Here is a 27,768-nt window from a genome sequence, read left to right as displayed (position 1 = left end):
TGTGTGCTCCTTTGGGGAGGAGGCAGCCATTTTGCTCCTGTGTCCAGATGTTTCTCCAGCATCACCAGCTGATCTTCTGTAAAATGGCTGCTTGGTCTTGGCTTGGTGGTGTCAGCAACAGAGGCTCCTTTTCCCTCAAATCCTCCTTTGCCTCAGGCTTTTGGCCAAGTGGCTGGTCTCTGAGCCTCAGCCAGGGGTCCTTTGGGAGACAGGAGTTCAGTGACCGGCCAGAGCCGTCCTGGTCCCCTGGTCCCCTTGTAGAAGGGCAGCTTCTCCTCCTTCTGGGAGATCCTCTCTGGGCTCTTCAGGTGCCCCATCTGATGCAGGGGTCCAAGAGTGGGGAGAGACCTCTGATTGATGAGAAAGATGTCCCCCATATTACAGGGGATGCTTTGGGGGCACGGAGGAGTGAAAAGGATGGGGGTCTCTCATCCCCCTCCCTCTGGACTAGCCATCTTCGAAATCTTAAAAAGTAAACTTCAAAGCATTTTGCAAGAATTCAATACATATTTCAGCCTCTTCTACTGATTCAAAACTTTTAGAAATTTATTTCTTAATTAAGAATATATGACTACCCAGCTCACATAAGAGGCTCTGGTCAGCCAACGCAATAAAAATATCAATACAAGAACGAAAGGCAGTAAATATAATGCACAAAAGAAAAATGAGCATCAAGGATAGACCAGTCAGCCACAAATTCATTCAATTTAGTCTACAGGGAGCCCTCGACCTACAACAGTTCATTTAGTGACCGTTCAAAGTTACAACGGGATTGAAAAAAGTGATTTTTGATAGTTTTTCACACTTATGCCCATTGCAGCATTCCTGTGGTCATGCGATCAAAATTTGGATGCTTGGTAGTGTCCTGGAGTCACACGGTCCCCTTCTGGGTTCTTTTGACAAGAAAAGTCAATGGGGAAGCCAGCTTCACTTAACAACCCTGTTACTAACTTAACAATTTGAGTGATTCATTTAACAACCGTGGCAAGAAAAGTCATAAAATGGGGCAAAACTCACTGAACAATTATTTCACTTAACAACAGAAATGTTGGGCTTAATTCTGGTCATAAGTTGAGGACTATCTTTAGTGGTTAAGGCACCAGGCTAGACACCAGGACGCAGTGAGTTCAAATCCTGCCTCAGATACAAGAGTCAGCTCTGTTATTTTGGGCCATTCATCGTATCTCCACAGGGTTGTTGTGAGGAAAAAAGGACAAGGAACGAGCGTTATTTATATCCTCAGCCTTGAGTTCTTTATGAAAATGATAACGGTGGGGATATGAACAAAAGATTCATGAGCTTCACTCTCTCCCGATCTCTGACGTCTGAAATAAAAACAAAAGGCCATCGTGGTTCCACCTGATCTAAAGTCCAAAGGAAATCATGTCTCAGTGAGTTGGTGGTAGAGCCTTAGTCATGTCCTTTTTTGATAACTTTAAGGATTGTGGTTCAAGAATCAGAAAATTATAAGCAGACAACTGAAGAACAAATATATAAATCAGTTGTGTGAAAGTCTTCTTTGTCTCCTTCCTGGGTTGTTTCATTTAATGACTGTGTCAAGATTGAATCACTTTATTGCCTTCTAGCTTCTATCACTATTTACCTTGCCAATGAAAAGGGGGAGGGGTGGAATATGTAGAGAAAACAAGATGCTAAGAAGCCGTCCGTGGACCATGAGAACTTGCAAAACGCCAAGGTCACTACTGCAGGTGTTTGCTGGAGAAGTGGGCTGTTCCCATAACAAAAAGAAGTTTTACAATTGGACAACACAAACATTGGAGGGGTGGGAGAAAGGAATCTATTGTTTAACTAAGCAAGCTTTCACGCAGGAAAACCAGAGCTTGTTTTGCTTCTTCAGTTCCGAGATAGTAAATTCAATAAAGTTTTACTTTTGGGGATTCAACGACCCTGAGTTCCTTTTTTGGGGGGGTTCGCTAGTTGGACTGTTGACAGACTGCTTTGTTTAATAACCGAGTTGCCAGTTCCAGTTTTGGTTGTTAAGTGAGATTAATTATAGCGCCTTTCAGTGGTATGTAATAATTCTTACAGTCAATGTCCATGACTGAAATATCCAAGAATTGATGTCTTGATAAATTCCAAATACCAAGGATGACTAAGATCAGAGGTGGGTTTCAACAGGTTCTGACCAGTTCTGGAGAACCGGTAGTGGAAATTTTGAGCAGTTCGGAGAACTGGTAGTAAAAATTCTGACTGGCCCCGCCCCCATCTATTCTCTGCCTCCCGAATTCCAGCTGATCGGGAGGAAATGGGGATTTTGCAGTAACCTTCCCCTGAATTGGGGAGGGAATGGAGATTTTACAGTATCCTTCCCCTGTCACGCCCAACAAGCCATGCCACGCCCCACCAAGCCACGCCCACAGAACTGATAGTAAAAAAAAATTGAAACCGACTGCTGACTAAGATGGCATAAATTTCTTTAACACACTCGGCCAAGAACAACAAAAACCTTACAGCGTACAGTGTATTTAATCATTTACACTCAGAAAGATCACAGTACATTTTATCAGATTCCTTAAAACCTTTCCAGTTTGGCAGACTGGCAGAGATGGCGATAGTGGCGGTTGGGATGGTTTTGCGTGTTTATTTGTTCAGTGTTCTAAGATTTGAGGGGCTGCCACAAAGAAGGCTCAACCTATTCTCCAAAGCACCTGAGGGCAAGACAAGAAACAACGGGTGGAAACTAATCAAGGAGAGAAGCAACCTGGAACTGAGGAGAAACGTTCTACCAGAACAATAAACCAGTGGAAGAGCTTGCCTTCAGAAGCTGTGGGTGTTCCATCACTGGAGGCTTTTAAAAAGAGACTGGACAACTATTTGTCTGAAACAGTATAGGATCTCCTGTTTGACCAGGTGGGTTGGACTAGAACCATGATGTCACAGGTGGTACACAGAACCATATCGGTGGGCATGCAAATGTTGCCCTAGCTCAGCTCCAGCACGCATGATGGGACCAGAAGTCGGGAAAAGGGCCATTTCCGGCCTCCAGAGGGCCTCCTTGGGGATGGGGAAGGCCGTTTTTGCCCTCCCCAGGCTCCTAGAAAGGCTCTGGAGCCTGGGGAAGAAACAAAAACCGGGTCTTCCAATCCCACCGGAAGTCAGCAAATGAGCCATTTCTGGCCTCCAGAGAGCCTATGGGGGGATGGGGAAGGCCGTTTTCACCCTCCCCAGGCTCCTAGAAAGGCTCTATATCCTGAGTTGGGCGAAAATTGGGCCTACCGGGCCCATCATGCCATCATGTGCCAAAAGCAGGGGGGAGCGCAGGGATGTAGCACGCGCATGCATGGGGGGGCGGGGCACATTGAATTATGGGTGTAGGCAGGCATGAACATGACACCCCCGCGCTCCCCCTGCTTTTGGCACTCGACAGCAAAAAGGTTCATCACTGGACTAGAATATCTCCAAGTTCCCTTCCAACTCTTTTATTCTGTTAGTTCTGAACAATTGCCATTGGAGCTATAGACCGGGGTCACCAACCTTTCGGACTTCAGGGACCATGAAGTTCATAATTTTAAATCCCGCGGATCACTAATATGACCTGCCTAATGATTGGCTGGGTGGGCGTGGCTAGGTGGTCATGTGACTGGATGGGTGTGGCCAACTCCATGTCACTCGTGTTGAGGGGCGCCTCACCGGCCTCTACTCGCCCCTCCCCTCCCAGCCACTGCTTGCCTGCCTGCCAGGGCTCCTTAGGGCTCCAATAGGAGCTACGTTTTTGGAGCTAAGCAGCCACCATGAGAAAGAGTTGGCAAAACAGTTGGCTCAGTTCAAATTGGATCTGCCCGAGAAGGAAGCTCAGTAGAAGCACCTCACTGAGGGTCTCACTCTAGGGTCAGCCAGAGATGGTATTTGCCAGTTCTCCGAACTACTCAAAATGTCCGCTACTGGTTCTCCAGAACCTGGTGGATTTCACCCCTGATTTGGCATCTACAAAAGCAGTGGATGACTTCTGGTGGCTCCGCTCTCTCCGAAGGACGCCCTAAGGGCGCCCGCGCTGGGATTCTGTAAAAGCCGGCGAAAACTGCGGCTGAAAGTACCTTCCCCGGTAAGGGGAAGGGAAAGAGCAAGAAGAAGGAAAGGTAGAGCTCTCTCTAGAGGCCACATTTGGGGAACTCGAAAGGGAAAGTTCCCTGGAAATCCTTCTAAAAAAAGCTCCAGTTCCAGCGTGTTTCTGCTTCATGCAGACAGAGAAGAGAGCGACCACTTCTGCTTCAAGTAATTGTTATGGATATTTATAAGCAGATGGAATAAACACAGGAGATCAGTCATTTAAATTGCAAGTATTAAATCTGACTTCTATTTTTAAAAAAAAAAAAAAAAATTCTCTCATCTACAATCAACACAATGAAATAAAATGGCATTTACTTGTTGAGAAAGTGAAACTGAATGAAGATTTTATCTTATTGTACTGGACTGTGGATTGTTGGATTATTTTAGTTTGTTTAAGTATTTTATAAGGGGATTTTCAGCAAGAACTTTGCCATGAAGGTTTTTTCAGAAGAATGGATTCGTGACTTTATACAGGATTATACAGAAATAATGTATTTAATTACTCAAAAATACGAATTGGAAAAAAATGGAGGCGTTTTGGATGAGAGTTTGGAGGAAATTAACCAAGGTAATCAGGACTTGGAATATGGAATGGAGGAGATAACAAAAGTGGATAAATATGAAGATAGGATCCTGAATAAACAAGTTGATGTAAAGCCTTTTTAAAAAGTTTGGATGAAATGCCTGAATTTGTGCTACAGGAGGCTGTCTCCGAAATGGAAAAATTCACAGGGTTAATGCTTTCCAAGAGTTCTCTTTTCGGATTGAGGAATATCGGCAGTAACTCGTGGATTCTTGGACATAAGGAACTATTAGGAAATATTGTGACTGACTTTTCAAAAGGAGTAATGAAGGAAAGACAGAGACTAATGCATCAAAAATGGCAAGAGACAAAAGTATCATCCTTGAAAGAATTTTTTTTGAAATATTAACAGAAAAGATATTAGCGTTCTGAAAGACAATACGTGAGGAAGATTTGGAAGAAATGGGTTGATTATATGTTTTATAACCATCATAAAGACTAGATATTTGGATTTATACTGGATTTTGACGAGGAAGGACTAAAGTTGAATAGATATTGTAATTTCCTGTATTGAAATTTTATAATCTGTTGTATTGAATTTTAAATAGAATATTCTCGAAAGATCTTATGTAAGAAAGACTTGGGGAAATTATATGGTTATAGAAGCTATAAGGAGATATTCTCTGAATTGGATTGGATTTTTATGCTTTAGCTGGTTTTAAATATTTTAGGATTAATTTGTTCTATTGATCTATATATTTTATTACTGTTTATTGTTAATTTTTGAAGGATTTTGGTTATGTAAGGAGGAAGTCAGAGCTAGAGAGGAAAATTGGTATAATAGTTTTGGGAAAAATTTTTTAGCATATGTTTGTTTTATTTTAACTATACCTTGTGCTTGTTCCGGGAAGTCAGGGGAGGGAGGGGTTTGTGAAGGAGAGGGGTTGGGGGAAAGGGGAAAAATTTTTGTAAAACTTTTGAAGAAAAAAAAAGTGATGAGGAGGAGCCAACAAGGCCTCCCTCTCCAGGACCCTCCCCTCTGGCAACGCCCCAGGTTCCAGCTGCAGGCCAGAAGGAGGAGCTGACAAAGCCTCCCTCTCCCGGACCCTCCTCCCTGGCAACACCACAGGTTCCAGCTGTTGAAGATCAATCTTGGATTGATCCTAGGCAGCATCAAAAAGATAAGTGTGCACAGCAAAGGAAGAGGTGTGGCAGGCCCAGAGATTGCTGAGTCACTGAGCCACACCCTATAGGGGATAAAAGCAGGTGGAGTTGCCATCTAGCCCTTGTGACGGACAAAAAGCTACCAAGTGTGAACTACAGATCGGTCGTTTTGGAGTTAAAGGCCTGGACTATGCAAAGGATTCTTCTGTGAGCTCTTGCCAACGGATTTTGGACACGTGGGCTTCTGTCTCCGAAAGAGATAAGGAACTCGGAATTGGCAGGCATTTGCACTGTAGCTGCCAAGTCTTTCATCCACTACAGAAAGTCAGGTCTGTTATAAATAGAAAGGACTGTTGGACATTCGTCTCTGCGTTCTTCTCTGGCAGGTGGGGAGGGGGACAGAACAGATCTCCTTGCAATTATCTGCCAGCTTCTCACAAGCAAAGTCAGGAAGTTGGCTACAGGTATATGCAAGTCCCCGGAGGCTCACAAGCAGGCTGGCAGGTAATAAGTACCTGATGGCAGAGGTTGAGGGTGTGGTTGCAACATTGTGGTATGAGGCTTTTTGGATGTGAGTTAGTGCGGGAAGATACACAGGGAGCGTCAGAGCCATACTACACTTTTTAGGCCCCAGAGTGTCTGCTGCCAGGCAAGGGAGAGTGGTTGTGTGGCCGAAGTATCACATGCCTCACTTTTGGGTCCTGGAATCATTCCTGCCAGGTGGGGAAGATTCACCAAGTGACTTGTGACCTTCCCTGTGGCTTCCCCATTGACTTTGCTTGTGGGAAGATGGCAAAGCAGGTTGAAATGGTGCTCCCTTCATCATGGGCCACTGCAACTGTTGTTAAGTACAGTGGTGGCCAAGCACCCAGATTGCGATCATGTGACAGTGCCACTGTAATTTGGAACAATAGCTGAAGGAATGGTCCTAACACAAGGACTACTGTATATATTGCAACAAAGCAAGCAGGATTTCACTTCGGAGGAGTCAAGAATTAGGACCGGTGGGTTTACCGGGAGGAAAGTGGGGGGTTTTATGGGATGAATCAAGGGGGGATGGATTTTGCCCACCTGCATCAAAACCTCCTTCCAGTTCACGGATGAATCCCAAGGCATCAGCTTCTTCCGCTGCTCTGCTCACATCTTCCTCTCTGCAGCCTTGTAGGCCGTAAGTGATATTCTCCCTGATGGACCCAGAGAATAGGACGGGTTCCTGGCACACCAGTGCCACCTGCAATTGGACAGGGAGGCCTATCAGGATAGGGCTGGGTTGAGGGAAAAACGCCATTGATCCTCCTCATCAAGCATTTTCCAGAGTGGGTCTAGTTGATGCCCAAAGTGCAGAATATAGAATACAGAATAACAGAGTTGGAAGGGACCTTGGAGGTCTTCTAGTCCAACCCCCTGCTTAGGCAGGAAACCCTACACTATTTCAGACAAATGGTTGTCCAATCTCTTCTTAAAAACTTCCAGTGTTGGAGCATTCGCAACTTCTGGAGGCAAGTTGTTCCACTGATTAATTGTTCTGACTGTCAGGAAATTTCTTCTTAGTTCTAAGTTGCTTCTCTCCTTGATTAGTTTTCATCCACTGCTTCTTGTCCTGCCCTCAGGTGCTTTGGAGAATAGCTTGACTCCGTCTACTTTGTGGCAGTCTCTGAGATATTGGATAGCCCCTACTGCTATCATGTCACCCTTAGTCCTTCTTGTAGTGAATCTTTCCAGCAAGACGTACTGTAAGTTTCACTACATCTTCCAACTGTAGACCTTGAACTGTTCTCTGCTCTTTTTAATTTGGAGGCAAAGTGGCAACACCCAGCCAACCTCACCTGATTTTGAAAAGCTAAGTTAGACCTTGTTGCAGGGGTGAAATGCTCCCGGCTCTGACTGGATCTCGCGATCCAGTCGTGATCGTGGCCTGTGGTTCGGCGATCCGGTAGCAAACACTGAACCACCAGTGACACCCGCTGCCCGGGTGTCATTACTTCCTGGTTTTAACCAGGAAATAATGTGTTTTTGCGCATGTGCACAACACATCCACACATGCACAGCGTGAGGACTTCCGAGCTGGTAAGGAAGGTAAGTAGATTTCACCCCTGCCTTGTTGGCACCTGGATGAATTCCAGGTCTGTGGCTAGACTAGGAAGGTCACCAAAACAAATCACATCAGTTTACACCCAAACGTACACCGTTGCCAGAGAAACGGTACAGCCACATTTATAGATCCCAGGAGATTCTAAACTTTTATCTCAGGATATAAACCACGTCTGCAGAACTTCCTGAATGCCGCACCTTTTTACTTATCAAGGAACACAAGAAATCAAAAGCCTCTTTTACTACCTTCTGCACTAGAGAATAGCTAGGCATTTTTGCAGATTTCAAGCACCAATTTTGTGGCTCCCAAAGTTGTCCTAACGGCATTGCCTTCACCATTCTCTGGGGCGTTTTTGCATGTCGGCCACACAGTTCTCAAAATCAGAGGCTCTTACCCCTTTTTTTTTGGAGACAGGAAATGCATAGAAAGCACAGTGTAGGCCATGGCCAGGGTGGGCGTGGCCAGCTTGATGGCACTCATCGAAGCTCCGTTTTCAGCCGTGACCGCCCTCCTGGGCTCTGTTTTGGGCCATGACGGTCTCCTGCAACCCTCTGCTGTGTGGCCACCCCAAGCTCCGCTTTTGCTGGCAGAGGGTTGCAGGAGGCTGTCACAGCCCAAAACAGAGCCTGGGAGGCTGCGCGTGGCCCACCTGAGCTCCCTTTTGGCTGGCAGAGGCACCACAGGCACGTTTTTCACTGTTTTCAGGGTGGGCCAGATCTAAGCGCCCCATGGGCCGGAATCGGCCACTGGGCCCTGAGTTTGACACCCCTGGTGTTATGCCATAAAATTAGAAATTTAAAACACAAGCACACAAAAACTGCAATGCTCTTAAAGCCCAACTAGTTCCAGCCATGTCTTATTAATATCAAGTGGTCCTGCGTACTCTGCATTAACCCCCTTCCAAAACATCACCAAGTCATCAACCAAAGAGACTCAGACCTCATCCTGCAAGTGATAAGAATCACAATGGACATTGGGTTGGTCCAGTGGTGAAACCTGAACCGGTTTGCTACCGGTTTGCTGGCCGCACATGCATGCTGCACGCCAAGCGTGTGTTGCATGTCCACACGTGCAGTGCTCACCGAATGTGCACTGCGTTTGCATGCACAGTGCAGACCAAATGCACCCTACGCGCACGCATACACATTACATGCCAGAAGGAGGCTTGGGAATGTAAGTAGAACAGCGAGGTGGTGTCGTGTCCCACTCCTCCTCTGACGGCCGGGTCGGGGAAGTCTGTATCAAGCGTAGCCACAAAACCTCTGCAGCTTTGCCAAAGTTCTGTCAGAATTCTCAGGGCAGGCAGGAGTCCAAGGTGTGACTTCAGCAAACCAGATTAGACTTTGCCTGACTCAGAGAATGCCAGAAAGCAGATCCTTTATATAGGCCATGGGGTGTGGCTCCATGACTCAGCATTTATCCAGGCCTACCCCTCCCTTTCTTTTGCTGACGTCGCCTCTCCATTCTCCGGAAGCGTGGATCTGTCCACCCTCCAGCTGCCGGCAATTCCAGCTCCTCAGGCTCACATGCTGTGGGGGAGGGGTTTATTTGCTCCGTTTGTCCAGGCATGGTGTCAGGACTGGGGGCTGGAGGCATGCCAGGCTATTCGTCTTGCTCGGTCTGTCCGGGCATGGTGCCAGGACTGGGGGCTGGAGGCATGCCAGGACATTCTTCTGCACTATCAGTCTCTGGCTGAGATAACAGGGGATGAGAGGGGCCCGGCTGCGGAGAGGGGGGCGGACGAGGCACAACAGGTGCGGGGATCAGCTGTGCTGTGTGATTTAGCTTCGGTAGAAAATAGGATTTCCTGCTTTCTAGCAAAGCTAAACCGTGCAGCATAGCTGATCGTCGGAAATACCAGTTCGGAGGAACTGGTAGCTTTTTAAACTACCAGTTCAACTGAACCAGTTGTTTACCCATAGCATTCCACCCTGGGTTGGTCTCATTCCAACTGCACGGCCTAACATTTCTTCCCTCCCCATTTCACAAATAATTTCTCTTCCTTGTTGAATGAACCCCCATTCTAGTACCAAGAAACCCAAATATTTCAGTCCAGAAGAGAATAAAGCCAAAAACTGCCCTCACCCCATGCTGTTCCCAACCAGGCTGCTCCCTCCCTCACCTGCCTATGGAGATACTTGTGCTCATATTTCCCAACTGAGACTCCATCCAGCAGGACCTCCCCAGACTGGGGTTCGTAGAAGTGCTCCAGGAGGGCGACGCAGCTGCTCTTTCCGCTGCCATTCAGGCCCACCAACGCCGTCACTTCCCCAGGGCGGAGCTCAAAGGAGACACTCTACGGCAAAGAGATGTAAATGCATGTAAAATGAAGCAGGAAGATGCAGTGCTAATGAATGCACAGAAAAGCCAGTCATCAACAACTCAATCAACTTCTACAGAAGCCACACATAACAGGTACCATATAAATCAGGGGTCACCAATTTTTAGGACCTCAGGGACCATTAAATTCATAATTTTAAATCCCGTGGACCACTAATATGATCTGCCTAAGGATCGGCTGGGTGGGCATGGCTAGGTTGTCATGTGACTGGGTGGGCGTGTCCAACTCGATGTCACTCGCGCCGAGGGGCACCTCGCTGGCCTCTACTCGCCCCTCCCCTCCCAGCCACTCCTCGCCTACCCGCCCAGGTTCCTTAGGCCCCCTACAAGAAGCATGCTTGTTGGAGCTAAGCAGCCACCACAAGAAAGAGTTGGCAAAACAGCTGGCTCAGTCCAAATTGGATCTGGCCGAGAAGGAGACTCAGCAGAAGCACCTCACTGAGGACTACAAGCATAGGCTTTCCAAGCAAAGGGAAGACCTGTGGGAGTGCAAGGCCAGGTACTGGCATCTGGAGGCTCAGCGGGCTGAGACGGTCAGCCAGTTCCAGGCCATGATGCAGTCCCACTGGAATGAGGCCCTCTGGCTCTTTGCCACCAGCAGCGCTTCCCTCCAGCCTTTGCCCAAAGCCCCATACCAGGAGGCTGAAGCAGACACCAAGTCGGAATTTCTGCCCCCCTCTGCCCCACACAAAAAGACCCCAAAGGGGGAGACTCTCTGCAGCAACCCAAACGTTCATTGCACGTATCTGTTCCAAGGGCCGTAGTTTGAGGACCCCTGATTTAGTGCAATATTAAAAAATGTCAATAATTTTTCTGCGGAGCACCAAAATTTTCTTGCGGACCACCAGTGGTTCACGGACCACCGATTGGTGACCGCTGCTATAAACACCACACACAGAACAGCCCAAAGCACATACTCTGCTGGAGAGAAGTTCTGTTGTGACCCAGGTTCCCGGACTCGGACTCCTGGAGGAGGATGATTCAGACAGTGAGGAGGAGGAACAGGCAAGGCCTGCTTCCCCTGGGCCCTCTCCCTCCCTGGCACCCACCCAGGAGGAGGAGGAGGGGCTGGCAAGGCCTGATTCCCCCAGGCCTTCTTCTGATTTGGCAACGCCCCAAGAACAATCTTGGCTTGATGCAAGACTGCGCAGACGTGACTGGCGCGCACAGCAGAGAAGGCGTTGGGACAAAGTCAAAGAATGATGAGTCACGGAGTGACACCCACAGGGACTATAAAGCAGGAGGCGGAACTTCCTGGCTTTTGTCTTGGACAAAGCAGTGAATTTGCACGGGCAAACTGTTTCAATGGAGAAACAGAGAAGAATATATTTGTGAGTAACTCCTGCCTTATCTATAATTTCCTAGTTATCTCCAGAGACTTGGCAGGTGCGTGGGTAGACGTGGCCAGACATCTCTGTGCCAGAAGGAATCCAGCCAAATATAAATAAACTTGAAAAGAAGGCCTTCGACTGACTTTTTGTGGGAGTATTGGGAGAGGGAAACAGAACAAGTTCCCTGAGGATGGTTTCCAGTATGAGTGTGAAAGCTCAGAAGATGAAACATCTGGTCCAGTGATAGAATTCAAATTTTTTTACTACTGGCTCTGTGGGCGTGGCTTGGTGGGTGTGGTATGGCTTGGTGGGCATGGCAGGGGAAGGATACTGCAAAATCTCCATTCTCACCCTACTCTGGGGCCAGCCAGAGGGGGTATTTCTCCGAATGACTCAAAATTTCCTCTACCAGTTCTCCACGACCTATCAGAACCTGCTGAATAGCACTCCTAGTCTGGTCCCGGTGACTGACCCAGTTGGGTCCTGCATATCTAGATCCTACAGTCTGCGTCTCCTACAGCAGCGTTCCCCAACCTTTCCAAGTTGGTAGCCCAGCGCAGGAGGTGGGTGGGAAGAGGGGAAGATTTGTGGGAGGAGTAGGCTCGGGCATGTCATTGGGGTTGCGAGCTCCCACCACTCATGTGAGTGGGGCTGTGTCTGTGCGCGTGTATGCATACCGGCCGGCCACTCACAGAGCCCAGTTGTGAATAGGCCACAGCCCGATAGTGGGCCACAACCCACAGGTAATGGGGACCCTGTCCTGCAGTTTAAAAACTTACCTTGTCTTTCTAAAGACCTTTAAAGTCTCAACATTCTTCCTTCCAATTTTCTTTATGAAAGTGAAAGGATTCTGCTTAGATTTGTAGAACACACAACCCACACTTGACCAGGTTACTTAGCAACTTTAACAACTGTATGAGTGATGTACCGGTGGCGTGCTGGCGCAGTGGTTAGAATGCAGTATTGCAGGCAAACTCTGCCCACAGCCAGGAGTTCGATCCTAACTGGCTCAAGTTTGACTCGGGCTGCCAAACCTTCTGAGGTCGGTAAAATGAGGATCCAGATTGTTGGGGGCAAGAGGCTGACTCTGTAAACCGCTTAGAGGGACTGTGAAGCGGTATATAAGTCTAAGTGTTAGTGCTATTGCTACCGTTAGGGTGTCATGCAAAGCAATCGAGTGTCTCCCAGTGTTGTGACCCAGGTTCCTGGACCCGGACTCCTGGACTCGGATGATTCAGAAAGTGAAGGAGAAGACCTGGCAAGCCCTGCTTCTCTTGGGCCCTCTCCCTCCCTTGCACCCACTCAAAGGGAGGAGGAGAGGCCGGCAAGGCCTGATTCTCTCGAGCCTTCTTCTGATTTGGCAACGCCCCAAGAACAATCTTGGCTTGATGCAAGACTGCGCAGACGTGACCGGCACGCGCAGCAGAAGCAGCGTTGGGATAAAGCCAAGGAATGATGGTCATGCAGTAACATCTGCAGAGATTATAAATAGGAGGCGGGACTTCCTGGTTTTTTGTCTTGGACAAAGCAATGAATTTGCGCAGGCAAACTGTATCAATGGAGGGAAGAATATATTCGTGAGTAATTCTGGCCTTATCTATAATTTCCTCGTTATCTCCAGAAACTTGGCAGGCCTGTGGGTAGACGTGGCCAGGACATTTATCTATGTAAATAAAGTAGAAGAGGAGGCCTTTGACTGATTCTTTGTTGGGAGTATTGGGGGGGGAAACAGAACATCCAGCTTCCCGTAAGGTACCTTCAGGACCTGGATCTCAGGGCGGGAAGGATAACAGAAGGAAACATTTCGGAAGGAGACACATCCGGGGAGGGATTTTGGAGACAGCGTCCCTTCTGTGCAGACAGAAGGCTCCCGGTCAAGATATTCAAAGACTTTCTCTGCAGTGCCTACGTTGCTCAGGGCATCCCCGTAAGTGTAAATCAGGGCCTATGGGAGGAAAAGGAAGAAGCAGCAATGTTAAGGACGTGAGAGCATCTGCAAAGGGAGGAATGCAGCTGGCTACTCTGTTTTGAGCATCAAGTTCTACAGCAACACTTAAAAATCCTGTTCGAATGACAAATTTAATTTCCTTACAAGGATCTCCATGCATTTATCCGGAGCATTATATTTAGAATAACTTAAGGATATTAATGATCTCTTTGAAAACGAAACTAAACACAAACATCAGAAGCTTCTACCATTCTACTGAAGGCTGTGGGAGCCTGGAAACTTTTCAAGGACAACACAAGAGGTGTGGAGTTGAAGCAGACGGTTCCCATAAGTATGAGAACTTGTTTACGTGGACTACATGAGAGGCTGGGGGTGTGGCTTGAAAAAGTATTGTTTTATTCTATGGACTGGGTATGAGGACCTTAAGAGTTAGTTTTGCTTTGACATTACCACGCTGTGTATTCAACAAACAGTAAGATTTTTGGAAACAGAATGATCCTGGATTTTTATTTGGATTCTCGTGCTGGATCTTGACACTCACACAAATTGATATTACTCTCATAAATAGGCCCAGAACTGAAGGCTAGATCTATAAGTAAAATTAAATATCGTTCAACACTAAAATTTGACCACCATGCAGTGTAATGGAATTGCCGGACGGAAATGCATTTTAGATCTTGAAAAGGAAAGGAAAAAAAAGGAAAAAAATGAAGTTAGAATCCAATTGCAGGTTGTGGTGAAGCCGGGAGGGTCAGATGAAGAGAGGGATGAGGAATGTGGCAGCCACCGAAAAACCCGATGTGCCAATAAACAAGAATATTTGTACCTCGGGGTTGAAATAAGGGATCCTTGGTGCCCTCTGAGCTTGCTTGTTTTCTTGCAGACGGTTCATTACCCGAACTAGGTAGCATCACCTGTTACCTAGTTTGGGTAATGAAATGTCTACAAAAAAATAAGCAGGCTCAGAGAGCATCAATCTGAAGTGCTACAGGAAAAAAAACCCATGTTCAAATGTAAGTGTTGTGGCTCCCACCCCCGAACCTGGCCCCATGCCCGAAAGTGCCTTGGAGCTGGGCCTGCTGCCAGAAAGTGCCTTGAGCCGGGCCTGCTGCCAGAAAGTGATTTGGACAGTGAGGGGGAAGGGCCATCAGGACTTACCTCAGAAGCACCGGCCTCCCTGGATCAGCTCCAGGAGCCAGAAGCAGGCCAAGTGAAAGAGATAACGAGGCCTCCTTCTCCTAACTTTCCCCGCCCCCCCAGGCCACGCCTGCAGAACCAGCTGACAGCAATCAGGCTGGGCTCAATGCCAGGTTTTGTAGGCAGGAGAGAAGAGAACAACAGAAGCAGGGGAGGAACAGGCCTAGGAAGTGCTGAGTCACAGGATATAAAAGGCAGCAAGAGTTGGTGTGTCTCTTTGTATCAGGCAAATCCACTGATTGACTAGAGCTGAAGGTTATGACTCACCAGCGTCTTGGCAGCTATCGAGGGCTCTTGACAGACGCTGGCTCTTTTGCTGCCAGAGCTGATAAGAGCCGGCTAATTAAGCCATCGTTCGGACGGAGGCGAGGAGGACAGAACAGTAAATGTTCACTGACCTACACACCGTCCCACATTTGTCTGGTAGAGGATGAAGGAGACCAAGTTTCCTTTGGTCATGAGGCCGGTGAGGATCTGCTGGTAACCACAGTAGAGCAGGATCAGCTTCATGCTCAGCCGGAGGAGCTGGAGAGGTAGAAAAACTGAAGGCAGTGGCTGCGAATCCTACCTCTCTCTCACACCATGATGCTACGTCTCTTTCCCACTACTTCTTATGGGTGGGCTACATGAGTCAATGCAGAATCCCTTTCGTTTTGATATTAAACTTTTTTTTCTCTCTCTCTACAAATGGTGAATGTTTCGTAGGCTGGGCAATACAGCAGAAAAGGTATAATTTTTGGGGCCTACCAACTGGCATTCCCTAGGCAGGGGTCTCCAACTCTTGGGCTGCGGCCCACTACTGGGCCTTGGTCTGTTCAAAACTGGGTCTCAAGAGAAATGGGCAAGAAGCCCCACTTGTGCAAGCCGCGGGCAAGCAATTTCACCCTGTAGTACACCAGACAGGAGATCACAACAGCATGAATGCATATTTAGCGTAGAGAGTTTCTTAAAAATACTTAAAACAGAAAACAGATCTCTGGTTAAATGTCAGGCCTGGAAGCAGGGGTGAAATGCTCCCGGTTAGGACCGGATCACCCGATCCAATAGCAATGGCAGTGGGTGGTTCTGAGAACTGGTAGCAAAAAGCCCTGCCCCCCCCCACATGCCAGTTGAGCTGCATGATCATCAGAGTTGTTGTTTTTTTTTACTTTTAAAAGCATATTTTCAACTGGGATCGTCAGAGGCTTTTAAAAGCATTTTTTTCTACAACCTCTTCAGCCTTTGGTAGAAAAAATGCTTTTAAAAGGCTCTGACGATCCCAGCTGAGTTTCCTGATCATCATAAGCTTTTTTTTCTTTTAAAGGCAAAAAAAATGCCTTTAAAAGAAAATAAAAGGCTCTGACAACCAGGCAACACAGCTGGGATTGTCAGAGCCTTTTAAAAGCATTTCTTCTACAACCTCTTCGGCCAAAGAGCTTTTAAAAAAATGCTTTTAAAAGAAAATAAAAGTCTCTGACAATCAGGCAACACAGCTGGGATTGTCAGAGCCTTTTAAAAGCATTTTTTCTACAACCTCTTCGGCCAAAGAGCTTTTAAAAAAATGCTTTTAAAAGTAAAAAAAAAAGTTGGCAACACCCACCCAGTCACATTACCCCCCAAGCCACGCCCACAGAACTGGTAGTAACAAATTTTACATTTCACCGCTGCCTGGAAGCCATCTTTTGACTTGGGCCTTTAGATTAATTTCTGCAGCAATTGAACTGATTGCACTAATTGAAGGCATTTAGTTCATTCCTTTTTTTATTTAAAAGCTATTCTTTTGTAAAATAAAACTCTCCCTGTCCCTAAATACTGAAGGGAGATACAAAAAAAATATTATTATTTTTTAAATAAAAAAAATTAAAATTAAAATTTTAAAATTAAAAATTAAAAAAAACTTACCGAGGAAGAAACCAATAACCTGTGCTATGCTAAGGATATTAGTCTAATAACCAAAAAGGAAGGGATCTGCAAGCCCTAGTAATAAAAGCGAGAGTGCATAATGAAAAACCGGCACTGAAATTAAATATAAAGAAGATCAAACTAACAACCTAACAAAACAGGTAGAATAATAGGATAATGAAGATGTTGAAGAGGTGGACAGCTTCTACCTTTTAGGCTCATCCAACAATATTAAAGGAATAAACAGCAAATTAAAAAATAAAATACAGGTAGTTCTCGACTTATGACCACAATTCAGCCCAGAATTTTTGTTGCTAAGTGAAACACTTAAGTGAATTTTACCCCATTTTACTATCTTTTGTTCCACAGTTGCTAAGTGAATCACTGCAGTTAAGTTAATGATCCAGTTGTTAATGGGGAATCTGGCTTTCCGGTTGACTTTGCTTGTAAGAAAGTCATAAAAGATTATCTCGGATTTCTCTGGATCGCATATCCACTTGCTCTTTGACCTTTGGCAGTTAAGAGGATTTTAATCGAAAAACATTTGTGATCGGCAAGTCAGTGCTAAGAATTGTTACGATACAGAGTACCTAAAATCTTGTGAGATTGGAGAGGAAGACACAGTTTTTCAAAACTTTTCAAGCAAAGTAAGAAAAACTCGCAAGACTCGGCAATCTCCTAAAATCTGAGCCATATTTTGATTTTTTTTTTATTTTGACACCTGCAACACCTTCCTACAGGTTGGGAATCACTCATTAGAGGACCTAACTCAGGGGTCTCCAACCTTGGAGGTCTCCAACCCTAAGACTTGTGGACTGCAACTCCCAGAATTCTTCAGCCAGCCATGCAGTCTTAAAGTCTTAAAGTTGCCAAGGCTGGAGAGCCCTGAGTCCTAGAGGACTTACCCGTACAACAAGTAAGTAAACGATCCTTTCCAAGTCCCTTTGGTTCTTCAGCCGGCAGGTGTCCTCCAAGGATGCCTCGTAGCGCTGCGACTCCTTTTCCTCCGTGGCAAAGCTACGCACTGTCTCCACGGACGAGATGACCTCGTGTACCACCTCCTCTGAGCAGGCCACCGAGTCCTGGATCGCCTTCAATAAAGCCTTGATGGACCATGAAGGAAGCAGCAAAGTCAACCTCTCGAAAGCTGCCTTGGACCAGGCATCCTGCTTGGTGGTGGCATACCCAAACCAAAGTCTAGTGGCCTCATTCTGAGGAGAAGACCAGGGGTGAAATCCAGCAGGTTCTGACAGGTTCTGGAGAACCGGTAGTGGAAATTTTAAGCAGTTCGGAGAACCAGTAGCGGAAATTTTGAATAGTTCGAAGAACCGATAAATACCACCTCTCGCTGGCCCCACAGTGGGATGGGAATGGAGATTTTGCAATATCCTTCCCCTGCCATGCCCATCAAGCCACACCCACAAAGCTACACCACGCCCATGCCATGCCCACAGAACCGGTAGTAAAAAAAAATTGGATTTCACCACTGGAGAAGACCCCCCCACAATGCTTCATTCCAGTCCATCCCATTTTATTTCATTTATTTCTCGCATGTGACCAATCAGATGCCAGAGTACAAGCTAAAGAGGGAGATGTACTATTATACCTCCTTCCCACAGCTTTCTGGGAACTTCCCCTCCATGCACACAGGGGAGCTGAAATCCTTCAAGAGGCTATAGGAACATTTGAAAGCAAAAATGCTGCCTGCCGAGAAGGTTTCAGTGCTGCACAGATATTTGCACAGATTTCAGCTAGCAGCAGCCAGCTCTTTTGATCCATCCTATAATGACCTGGGAGATCGCAATAGGGAATTCCAGGATGGTAGCCATTGGGCAAAACAGTTGTGTAGGCATCTTGCTTAACAACTGTTTCACTCAGTGATCTCAATTGTGATCATAACTTGAAGACAAGTTGTAGGGTGGTCATCTGCTTTTTCTCTAATTTCTATTTGTCTTTGCCTTCAAACTGGCTTCTTCATCCTTTTTTCTGTCTCTCCTTGTAGCTACCAGCATGGAGTGCACTCATCTTCCTTTTTTCCTCTCTTCACTTGAAGACAGGGATAGAGTTGCACACACAGCCCAGGAAAAGAGGAAACCAGGCTACACAATCCACAGCTCATCCTTTTGTATAAGCCACACAGACAAACGAGTGGGTTTAGATCACATGGCTGCCATCTTGCCTTTTCTGGCCCTCTGGAGATGCCACCGTGTTCTGCGCTGCCCAGATCCCTAGAAGTCTCTTTTTTCTTCTGCTCTCTGGCTTGTTTTTCCTTTCCCTGAGCTGACCCATTCCCTCCCTCACCCAAGCTGGGGCTCCTTCACCGCATGCAATTGGTCTCAGAAACCCAGAAGTGTCCGCCATTCCCTCCAAGCCGCCATCTGCCTCCATGATCCCTACCTGACGACAGGAATTGTAGACCTTCTGGACAGTCATCATGAGTGGGGTCTCGATCAGCATCAGCAGCGTCAGGCGCCAGGACAGGCCAATCATGAATACGTAGAGCCCAACAGCCTTGATCAGGGTGCGCAGGAAGACGTTGGTGTTGAGCGGCACCGAGTGGCTCATCATGGTTGTGTCTTTGGAAAGGCGGGAGGCCAGCGCCCCTGTGGGCAAAGAGGTATTGTTCAACAAATGCCACACTGGCCACACAAGAAGGGATATTCTAGGGAACAGTGGCAGCCCATCCCCTCCTGGGAAGGAGAGGGCCAAGTCCTTGACACGGTATCCAATGACAGCAAAGAGTATCCTTTGCTATATTCTAACAGTGAGAACAATTAACCAATGGAACAGCTTGTATTCAGAATTTGTAGGTGCTTCATCACTGGAGGTTTTTAAGAAGAGACTGGACAACCACCTATCTGAAATGGTATAAGGTTGTGATGGCGAACCTATGGCACGCGTGCTACAGGCTTGCACTGCACATGCGCGTGTGCCTCCCTCTGGCCAGCTGATTTTTGGGATGCACAGGAGGGGCACATGCGGAAGACATGCACACATTCGCAGGGGGTTGGGGGTCACACATGCGTCGCATCTCCCACATGTGCCCCTCCTGTGCATCCCGAAAATCAGCCGGCCAGTGGGAGGCATGTGTGCATGTAGGGGAGGCAGGGGAGTAGTGCCTCCCAGTGGCCCGTTTTTGTGCCCAGGAGGCTGCAGGGAGGCCTACTAGGCCCAAAACAGGGCATGAGGAGAGTGTGGCGCACCCTCCCAGCCTGTTTTTGGGCCCAGGAGGCTGCAGGGAAGCCTACTAGGCCCAAAACAGGGGCATGAGGAGGGTGCGGCGCACCCTCCCAGCCTGTTTTTGGGCCCAGGAGGCTACAGAAAGGCCTACTAGGCCCAAAGCGAGGGGGCAGGGGTGGTCACACGCACATGTGGGGGGGTCATGTACACATGCGCAGGCCCCCCCACATTGCATTATGGGTGCCAGCATATGCGTACTTTCGGCAGTCTAAGAGAAAAAGGTTGCCATCACTGGTATAGGGTCTCCTACTTGAAAAGGGGGTTGGACTAGAAGACCTCCAAGGTCCATTCCAGCTCTATTCTGATTGATCTTTGTAATGAGTTACCATTCCCACCTCAGACCAGGCTACTTCCCCTAGGATTTTGGGGTAGCCTCCTGTCCAAGGAACACCTGAGCTTCGTTCTCTGAAATCAACCAAGGACTTCTATCTCTTGGGTAGGTAAAGATTCTCCCCAGCCAACTTCTGAAAAAGTTGGTGAGAACTTACATGGCAAATATCTTAAGTGCCAGGAGAGCTCAGAATTACAGATTGGACTGAAAAGATAGGGGGGAGGGGAGAACATCTCAGAAGGAAGCCAGTGGAAACCACTTCTTTACGACTGGCAAGGAAAAAAAACACAGTTGCGACCATGTTCTCCCTAGGAGTAGCGTTTATCCCAAAGGAAAGCCCAGCTGTGGCATTAGTTCTGCTCAAAAAGCTAGTCAGATGAGATCTGACTGATAAATGGATGGGAGGCCACCAGGAAATCCCGAGTGTCTTTGTGTGCCTGTGTGTGTGTGTGTGTGTGTGTGTGTGTGTTGAGAGGGAGGGAGGGAGAGAGAATAGAAAGTGTCACTGGTAAAGCACTGCCATCTTTTCTCCAAAAGTATTAAATGAATGGCCTGCACAGTCATCAAAGACAAGCTTCACCTGAAAGAATCTTTTTCCTTTACACCAGTGGTAGTCAACCTGGTCCCTACCGCCCACTAGTGGGCGTTCCAGCTTTCATGGTGGGCGGTAGGGGTTTTGTCCGATACTGAAGCACTTTCCCTTTTTTTTAAATTTAATTGACTTTTTAAAAAATTGTCATAGCATTATTTAAAAACATTTTCATTAGGTTTTCATAAAATTCCCCGTGACAATTTAAATTTCTGAAAATATACGTGTTGTGTCTCGCTCGCTTTCCCCACAGCCGGGTCCCTCTTATCTCCTGCCAAACGCTGAGGAATGTCCTGGCATGCCTCCAGGCCTCAGCCCTGGCACCATGCCCAGACAGGCCGAACAAGACGAAAGGCCTGACGTGCCTCCAGCCCCCAGCCCTGGCTCCATGCCCAGGCAAACGGAGCAACTAGACCCCTCCCCCTCCCCCACAGCATGTGAGCCTGAGGAATGTGAATTGCCAACAGCTGGAGCCTGGAGAGATCCTCGCTTCAGGAGAATTGATAGGCGGCGTCAGCAAAAGGAAGGGAGGGGCTGAGTCATGGAGCCACACCCCATGGCCTATATAAAGGATCTGCTTTCTGGCATTCTCTGAGTCAGGCAAAGTCTACCTTGGATTGCTGAAGTCACTTCCTGGTCTCCTGCCTGCCTTGAGAACTTTGCTAGGACTTTGGCAGAGCTGCAGAGGCATGCCTGATATGGACTTCCCCGACCCGGCCGTCAGCAGAGGAGTGGGACACGACAATACTATTTGTATCGCCCGCGCATAAGTTTAGTTCACGTTACGGAAGTGAAACTAAATGGCGCTATAGTGCGACCGCAAATAAAAGAGCCTCGTCCCAGAATAGCTCGCGCATCTCCCCCCATACCACCCAGCTGTAACAGACAAGCAGAGCTGGTAGCCGGCACACACACCCCAAACCCAATCCACGATGCACGAGAGGCATGCACAGATGATGATACATGGCGCATTACTGTGGAACTGGTGGGTGGTTAGAAAATTTTACTACTAACAGAGATATAAAAGTGGGTGGTAGGTATAAAAAGGTTGACCACCCCTGTTTTACACTGTTCCAGAAACAGCGGCTTCTTGTCTGAGGCCTCACCTGTTTTCACCTCCTGGAAGAAGGCCAAGTCTTGCCGCATCAGAGACGAGAAGAGTAAGTTGCGAGTCCGGATGACCATCCGGGAGATGGTGAATGTGAAGAGCCCCCCACGGCAGCTGGCAAAGGCGGAGCTAGAAGGGAAAGAGCAGGGGGATTGGCTCCTGCTCCACCAATGGAAATGGGAGGCACAGCTCCATGTATGAGCACATACTGGATTTTCACATGGACAGATCTATTCCAATGTTTGAGATTAAATTACAGGCACTCCTCGAGTTACAACAGTTCATTTAGTGGCCAAAGTTACAACCACACTGAAAAAAGGGATTTATGACCGTTTCTCACAGTTACAACTGTTGCAGAAGCTTCGGAACTGACTCCTATTTATTTTTTTATTATTAATTTTTTTCTTTTACTAAAGAGCAGCAATTTCTATATAAACAGTGTGTTGTCTGGTTACAATTAATTTGAGCAATCATCCATCATCATAATATTTGTTAGTAGTAATCATATAATAATAGTGCTTTCTCATAATATTAATTATCTTTATTAATTATTGATGCTAATTAATGTTAATAATAAACATATAGTAAGTAATAAGCCATCATAGTAAAATTAATCCTTCTCTTATGATTTTAAAAGTTCTAACTTCTGTTTCGATTAGTTAGAAACATTCATAAAACAAATCCCATATTTCAAACTATTCAGTGTCTTCCTTCTCTTTAATTTCAAGTGTTAGTCTATCCATTTCTGCACATTCTAGTAGTTTTTTTTTATTATTATCTTCTCTTCTGTAGGGATCTCCACACTCTTCCAACGTTGTGCAAATATAATTCTAGCTGCCGTTAACACATGTAGTGTTAGATACATATTTTTTATTTATTTATTTTTATTTGAATTTATATCCCGCCCTTCTCTGAAGACTCAGGGCAGCTTACGTTGTGTTAAGCAATAGTCTTCATCCATTTGTATATTATATACAAAGTCAACTTTTATTGCCCCCAATAATCTGGGTCCTCATTTTACCTACCTTATAAAGGATGGAAGGCTGAGGCAACCTTGGGCCTGGTGGGACTTGGACTTGCAGTAATTGCAAGCAGCTATGTTAATAACAGACTGCTTAGACATAGTCCCTTTATTATATTTTTCTGGTATGATACCCAGCAGAAATATTGGGACATGTGATCAAAATTCAGATGCTTGGCAACTGACTCTATTTATGACGGTTGCAGTGTCCCAAGGTCATGGGATCCCCTTTTGCGACCTTCTGACCAGCAAAGTCGATGGGGAAACCAGATTCACTTAACATCAGTGTTACTAATTTAACAAATGGGGTGATCCACTTAACTGTTGGAAGAAATATCCATCTGGGTTCAGTTCCAAGTGGGGACAAAGACACTGGAAACATGGAGGCTGCTTGGAAAGATGGTTTAATGGTGGTCAGGATCACATGGCTTGAGTTCCTGAACAGAAAAGGGCTGAGATCCTGTGTGCTCCCTGGCTTTATGCTTCTGAGCTTTGAACTTTCTGGGGCACAGGAAGAGTATCCTGATTGGTTGTCAAACTCCCAGGTGGTCTAGGGGTCTTAGTTAACATTGTAGGTTGTCCCTCAAGCTTGCCTGAGCCTTGCCATGTGGTGAGTTTCTGTTCTATTGTGTTGCAAATAATGGTCCATTGACAAAGGTGGGGAGAATGAGTTTCTACCTCTGACTCATTGACAAAGGTGGGGGGAAATGATTGAGCTTGGTTGAGGCTTTAATGGCCCATTGACAAAGGTGGGGGTTGGCAGGAAGTTGCAGGGAGCTGCTTTGTCTTTAAAACATGTTTCTCCATTTCTCATCCAGGGAAATATATTCTGCCTTTTAAAATATTTTCTAAAATATTTCATTCTTCTAGGAGGGGGGTGGGTGCTAAATTCCTACATAACAACAGCAGCAAGAAAGGGCGTTCAAATGGGGCAAACTTCACTTAACAACTGTCTCGCTTAGCCACATAAATTTTGGGCTCAGTGGTAGTCATAAGACGAGGACTACCTCTACTTCTGATTGATCGCTTCCCCCATGTTTTCATTTTTCATTTTGAATTTAAATCAGCAACAAGATCCCTGATACAAGCCAAAAAATGGATGTTCTTTTAGAAAACTTTTTTTTGGGGGAGATTCGTATTCAAGTGACAGGTAGGAACAGATCACAAGTTGTAACTGGTTAGACTTCTGCCAGATTGCAAAACAAGCAGCTAAGAAGAAACCAAGGGCTATTGTTTGCTTCAGGAGGACTCCAGAAAATAACCTGATTTTTCAGACCTTTCTTGAAGCCTTAACACTGGGCAGATGCAGGTTTTTTTAGGCCTCACCTGGCCTTTCACTGGCAAGCCAGAAGGGAAGAGGCATCTCCCCTAGAATAAGCAGTTCTGGGACCAAAAAAATTTGGCTGAGGAATACAATCAAGGGAGGTACTAATATCACTCTATAACAGCGGTTCTCAACCTGTGGGTCGGGACCCCATTGGGGGTCGAATGACGATTTGCCAGGGGTCATCTAAGACCATTGGAAATATGGGAAGTATACTTGCGAGTTGAATGTGCACAAATGGATAACAACTACTCACAGGAATAAAAATGTAAATGGTCGATAAAACTAAACATATGTTTGCATGTTAGTATTAATTTAAAAATGCAGTAAAATGTAATAAATATGTTGATGTATTTATACAAGGTGCATTGTACTCAGATTAGTATGAGGCCCCTATGCTCGTGGGGCCCACGGGCAAGTGCCCATCAGGCCCATGCGTTAAGACAAGCCCTGATTTGTGGTATATTTATCATGCAACATAGAAAACGATTTAACTCAGCACCAACTCACCAATCACTGCCAGGATGAGGAACAAGAAAGCGCCAGTGAGATACAGCTTGTCTGGACCGAAAAGTCTGAGCATCTTCCAAAGGGTGGCCTTGTCTTCCTTCCGGGACTCCTTTGTGCTTCGCCCTTCTAGCAGGATCCCCCAGAGGAGCTGGGAGAAGCCCACCGCCCCATAGATTGCCAGCCACCAGGACCAAGCGGCCGAAGAGACCAGGAGGGGAGGGTCCCCAAGCCAGTGTCCCACCAACAAGTACAAAGGGGGCAAGATGTTGACAGCAGCCACCGTGGAAGAGGACATCGGGGAGGTCCCACCCACGGACAGCAGGCCCCTGACCGCCCAGAGAACCACCAGCCGTAGAGCGGCCTCCAGCCAAGCTGCTGTAACCCCCAGGGGGACCATGGAGGGGCCCCAGCCAGCCAGCAAGGAGAGCAGGATTCCATCGCAGAGTAGCAGGAGAAGAGCCTGAAACACGACAGGGACCAGCATCTTGCTGACGGGCTCTAGGGAGAGAGGGAGGGATTACTGGTTATGGAAATGAGGGGATGATGGATTTAAGAGGATCACTGCAGAAGATCTTTGGTCCCTCCATTCAACTAAACCGCCTCCCAATGCTGTACCACCCGAGATCCTGTATCTAATCAGCTAGCTTCCCAGCAAAGGATTCCATGGCTGCAGCCTAAATATTCAGAGTGTCAGGGCAATTTTGGAAAAGGTCACTTTTACATGGGTTTTTAATAGGATTTTTAATAGGATTTTAAATCGGGTTTTATTTTATGTATTGTATTTTAAATTATTAAATTATTAAATTGAATAAGTTTTTTTAATTTTGGTTTTATTGTATTGTATGTTATTGTTATTTTATCTGGCGGTTAACCGCTCTGAGTCCTTCGGGAGAAGGGCGGTATAAAAATTAAAATATTATTATTATTACACTAATTTTGGCTTCTTTGGTTACAGGACAGTTTTCTGTGTACTTTAATTTGTGATGTGTTCTCCAGTCCCAGGAGCACCCCAGCACTATCTGTGAAGGCTGAAATCAGAATAACAGAGTTAGAAGGGACCTTGGAGGTCATCTAGTCCAACCCCCTGCTCAAGCAGGAGACCCTATCCCATTCTAGACAAATGGCTGTCTAGTCCTTTCTTCAAAATCTCCAGTGATGGAACACCCACAACTTTCCACCGGTTAATTGTTCTGAGACCGTCAGGAAATTTCTCTTTAGTTCTAGGTTGCTTCTCTCTCCTTTCAATTTCCTTGGTAAGAAATCTATTGTACTGTCCTTCCTGTCAAAGACTACTTCAGCTTCAATTGCAATAATACAAGAGCAACCAATAATTTCAAACTTAATGTTAACCGCTTTAATCTAGATTGCAGAAAATATGACTTCTGTAACAGAATCATCAGTGCTTGGAACACATTACCTGACTCTGTGGTCTCTTCCCATAATCCCAAAAGCTACAACCAAAAACTTTCTACTATTGACCTCACCCCATTCCTAAAAGGACTATAAGGGGCGTGCATAAGAGCACAAACGTGCCTACCTACCGTTCCTGTCCTATTGTTTGCTTGTTTTTTCTTCTTCTTATATATATATATGCATATATCTCCTAATATTCCCTCATATATATGTTTATATACTATATAATCTTTTTATGTGATGCTTATATATATTGTTGCGACAAAATATCGCAATATTACAAGAGCAAAAAATAGATTCAAGCTTAATGTCAACTGCTTCAAACTCGATTGCAGAAAATATGACTTAAAGAGTTGTTAATGCTCGGAACTCATTACCTGACTCCATAGTCTCTACTCAAAACCCCAAAATCTTCAACCAAAAACTTTCTACTATTGACCTCACCCCATTCCTAAAAGGACTATACGGGGCATGCATAAGAGCACAAAAGTGCCTACCGTTCCTGTCCTATTGTTCCCTTCATTATATCTAATTAACATAGCTAATGCATATTTTATATATATATAGAATAGAATAGAATAGAATAGAATAGAATAGAATAGAATAGAATAGAATAGAATTTTTATTGGCCAAGTGTGATTGGACACACAAAGAATTTGTCTTGGTGCATAGGCTCTCAGTGTACATAAAATTTATATATATATATTTTCATGGTATGTTTTTTACTTATGACAATGTTTATGTATACTGTTGTGACAAAATTAAATAAATAAAAATAAATAGATAGATAGATAGATAGATAGATAGATAGATAGATAGATAGATAGATAGATAGATAGATAGATAGAAATAAAACCCCAGAGCTGCGGGGTTTTGAATATCCAGATTGGTTCTTTAGGCTAGTAAAGGGTTGAAACCCCGCTCCCCATCCGGAGCAGAGGCGCAACGCGAAAGAGGAATCCCAAAAGTTTTAAGGTGCCGCGCAAAGCAGGACCAAACGCGTCCGGGTTAGTTCTCGGCAGGGCAGGAAATCGGAGATCCGCTGCTCAGCTACTTAAAGGAGGAGGTGGACTGAGCTCCCTCTAATCCCCACCCAACATGAGCAGCCCTGCTGGATGGGAATGATGGGGAGTGGAGTCCCCCGCACTTCCGGAACCGCTCGATCGTCCAGATGAATGCAACCCTCCGCTCGTTTTCTAGCCTCTCACCTTTCAGCCGCGGCCGGGAAAACTGTTCCACGGCGGGCCTTTGGTCCTTCTTCATCAGAAGGCTCGTTTTAGCCCGGCCGGCGTTCCCTCTGCCCCCAAAGCTCTCCGCAACCACCGCCTCCTCCTCCGCAGAGCCGAAAATCCCCCAACGCGGTACTTTTGCTTTCGGTTTGCACTTGTCCCTGTCCCGTCGCTTCCCCCCCCCCTTTTTTCCAGAGGTGCACTGGTTGCTAATGAATAGAATAGAATAGAATTTTATTGGCCAAGTGTGATTGGACACACAAGGAATTTGTCTTGGTGGATATGCTCTCAGTGTACATAAAAGAAAAGATACGTTCGTCAAGAATTCTAAGAATAGAATAGAATAGAATAGAATAGAATAGAATAGAATAGAATAGAATAGAATAGAATAGAATTTTATTGGCCAAGTGTGATTGGACCACAAGGAATTTGTCTTGGTGCATATGCTCTCAGTGTACA

At 46.1% G+C, this 27,768-nt stretch overlaps 1 pseudogene; it reads right to left on the bottom strand.

The window, feature by feature from the left end:
- Window positions 1-152: 152 nt before the first annotated feature.
- On the bottom strand, window positions 153-27,381 carry LOC131190459 (antigen peptide transporter 2-like; annotated as a pseudogene).
- Between the last annotated feature and the right edge of the window lie 387 nt (window positions 27,382-27,768).

The sequence above is a fragment of the Ahaetulla prasina genome, chromosome 2 (genome assembly GCF_028640845.1).
Source record: "Ahaetulla prasina isolate Xishuangbanna chromosome 2, ASM2864084v1, whole genome shotgun sequence".
Lineage (NCBI taxonomy): Eukaryota > Metazoa > Chordata > Lepidosauria > Squamata > Colubridae > Ahaetulla > Ahaetulla prasina.
The sequence above is the reverse complement of the archived record's forward strand: the minus strand, read 5'-3'. Positions and strand labels throughout refer to the sequence as shown.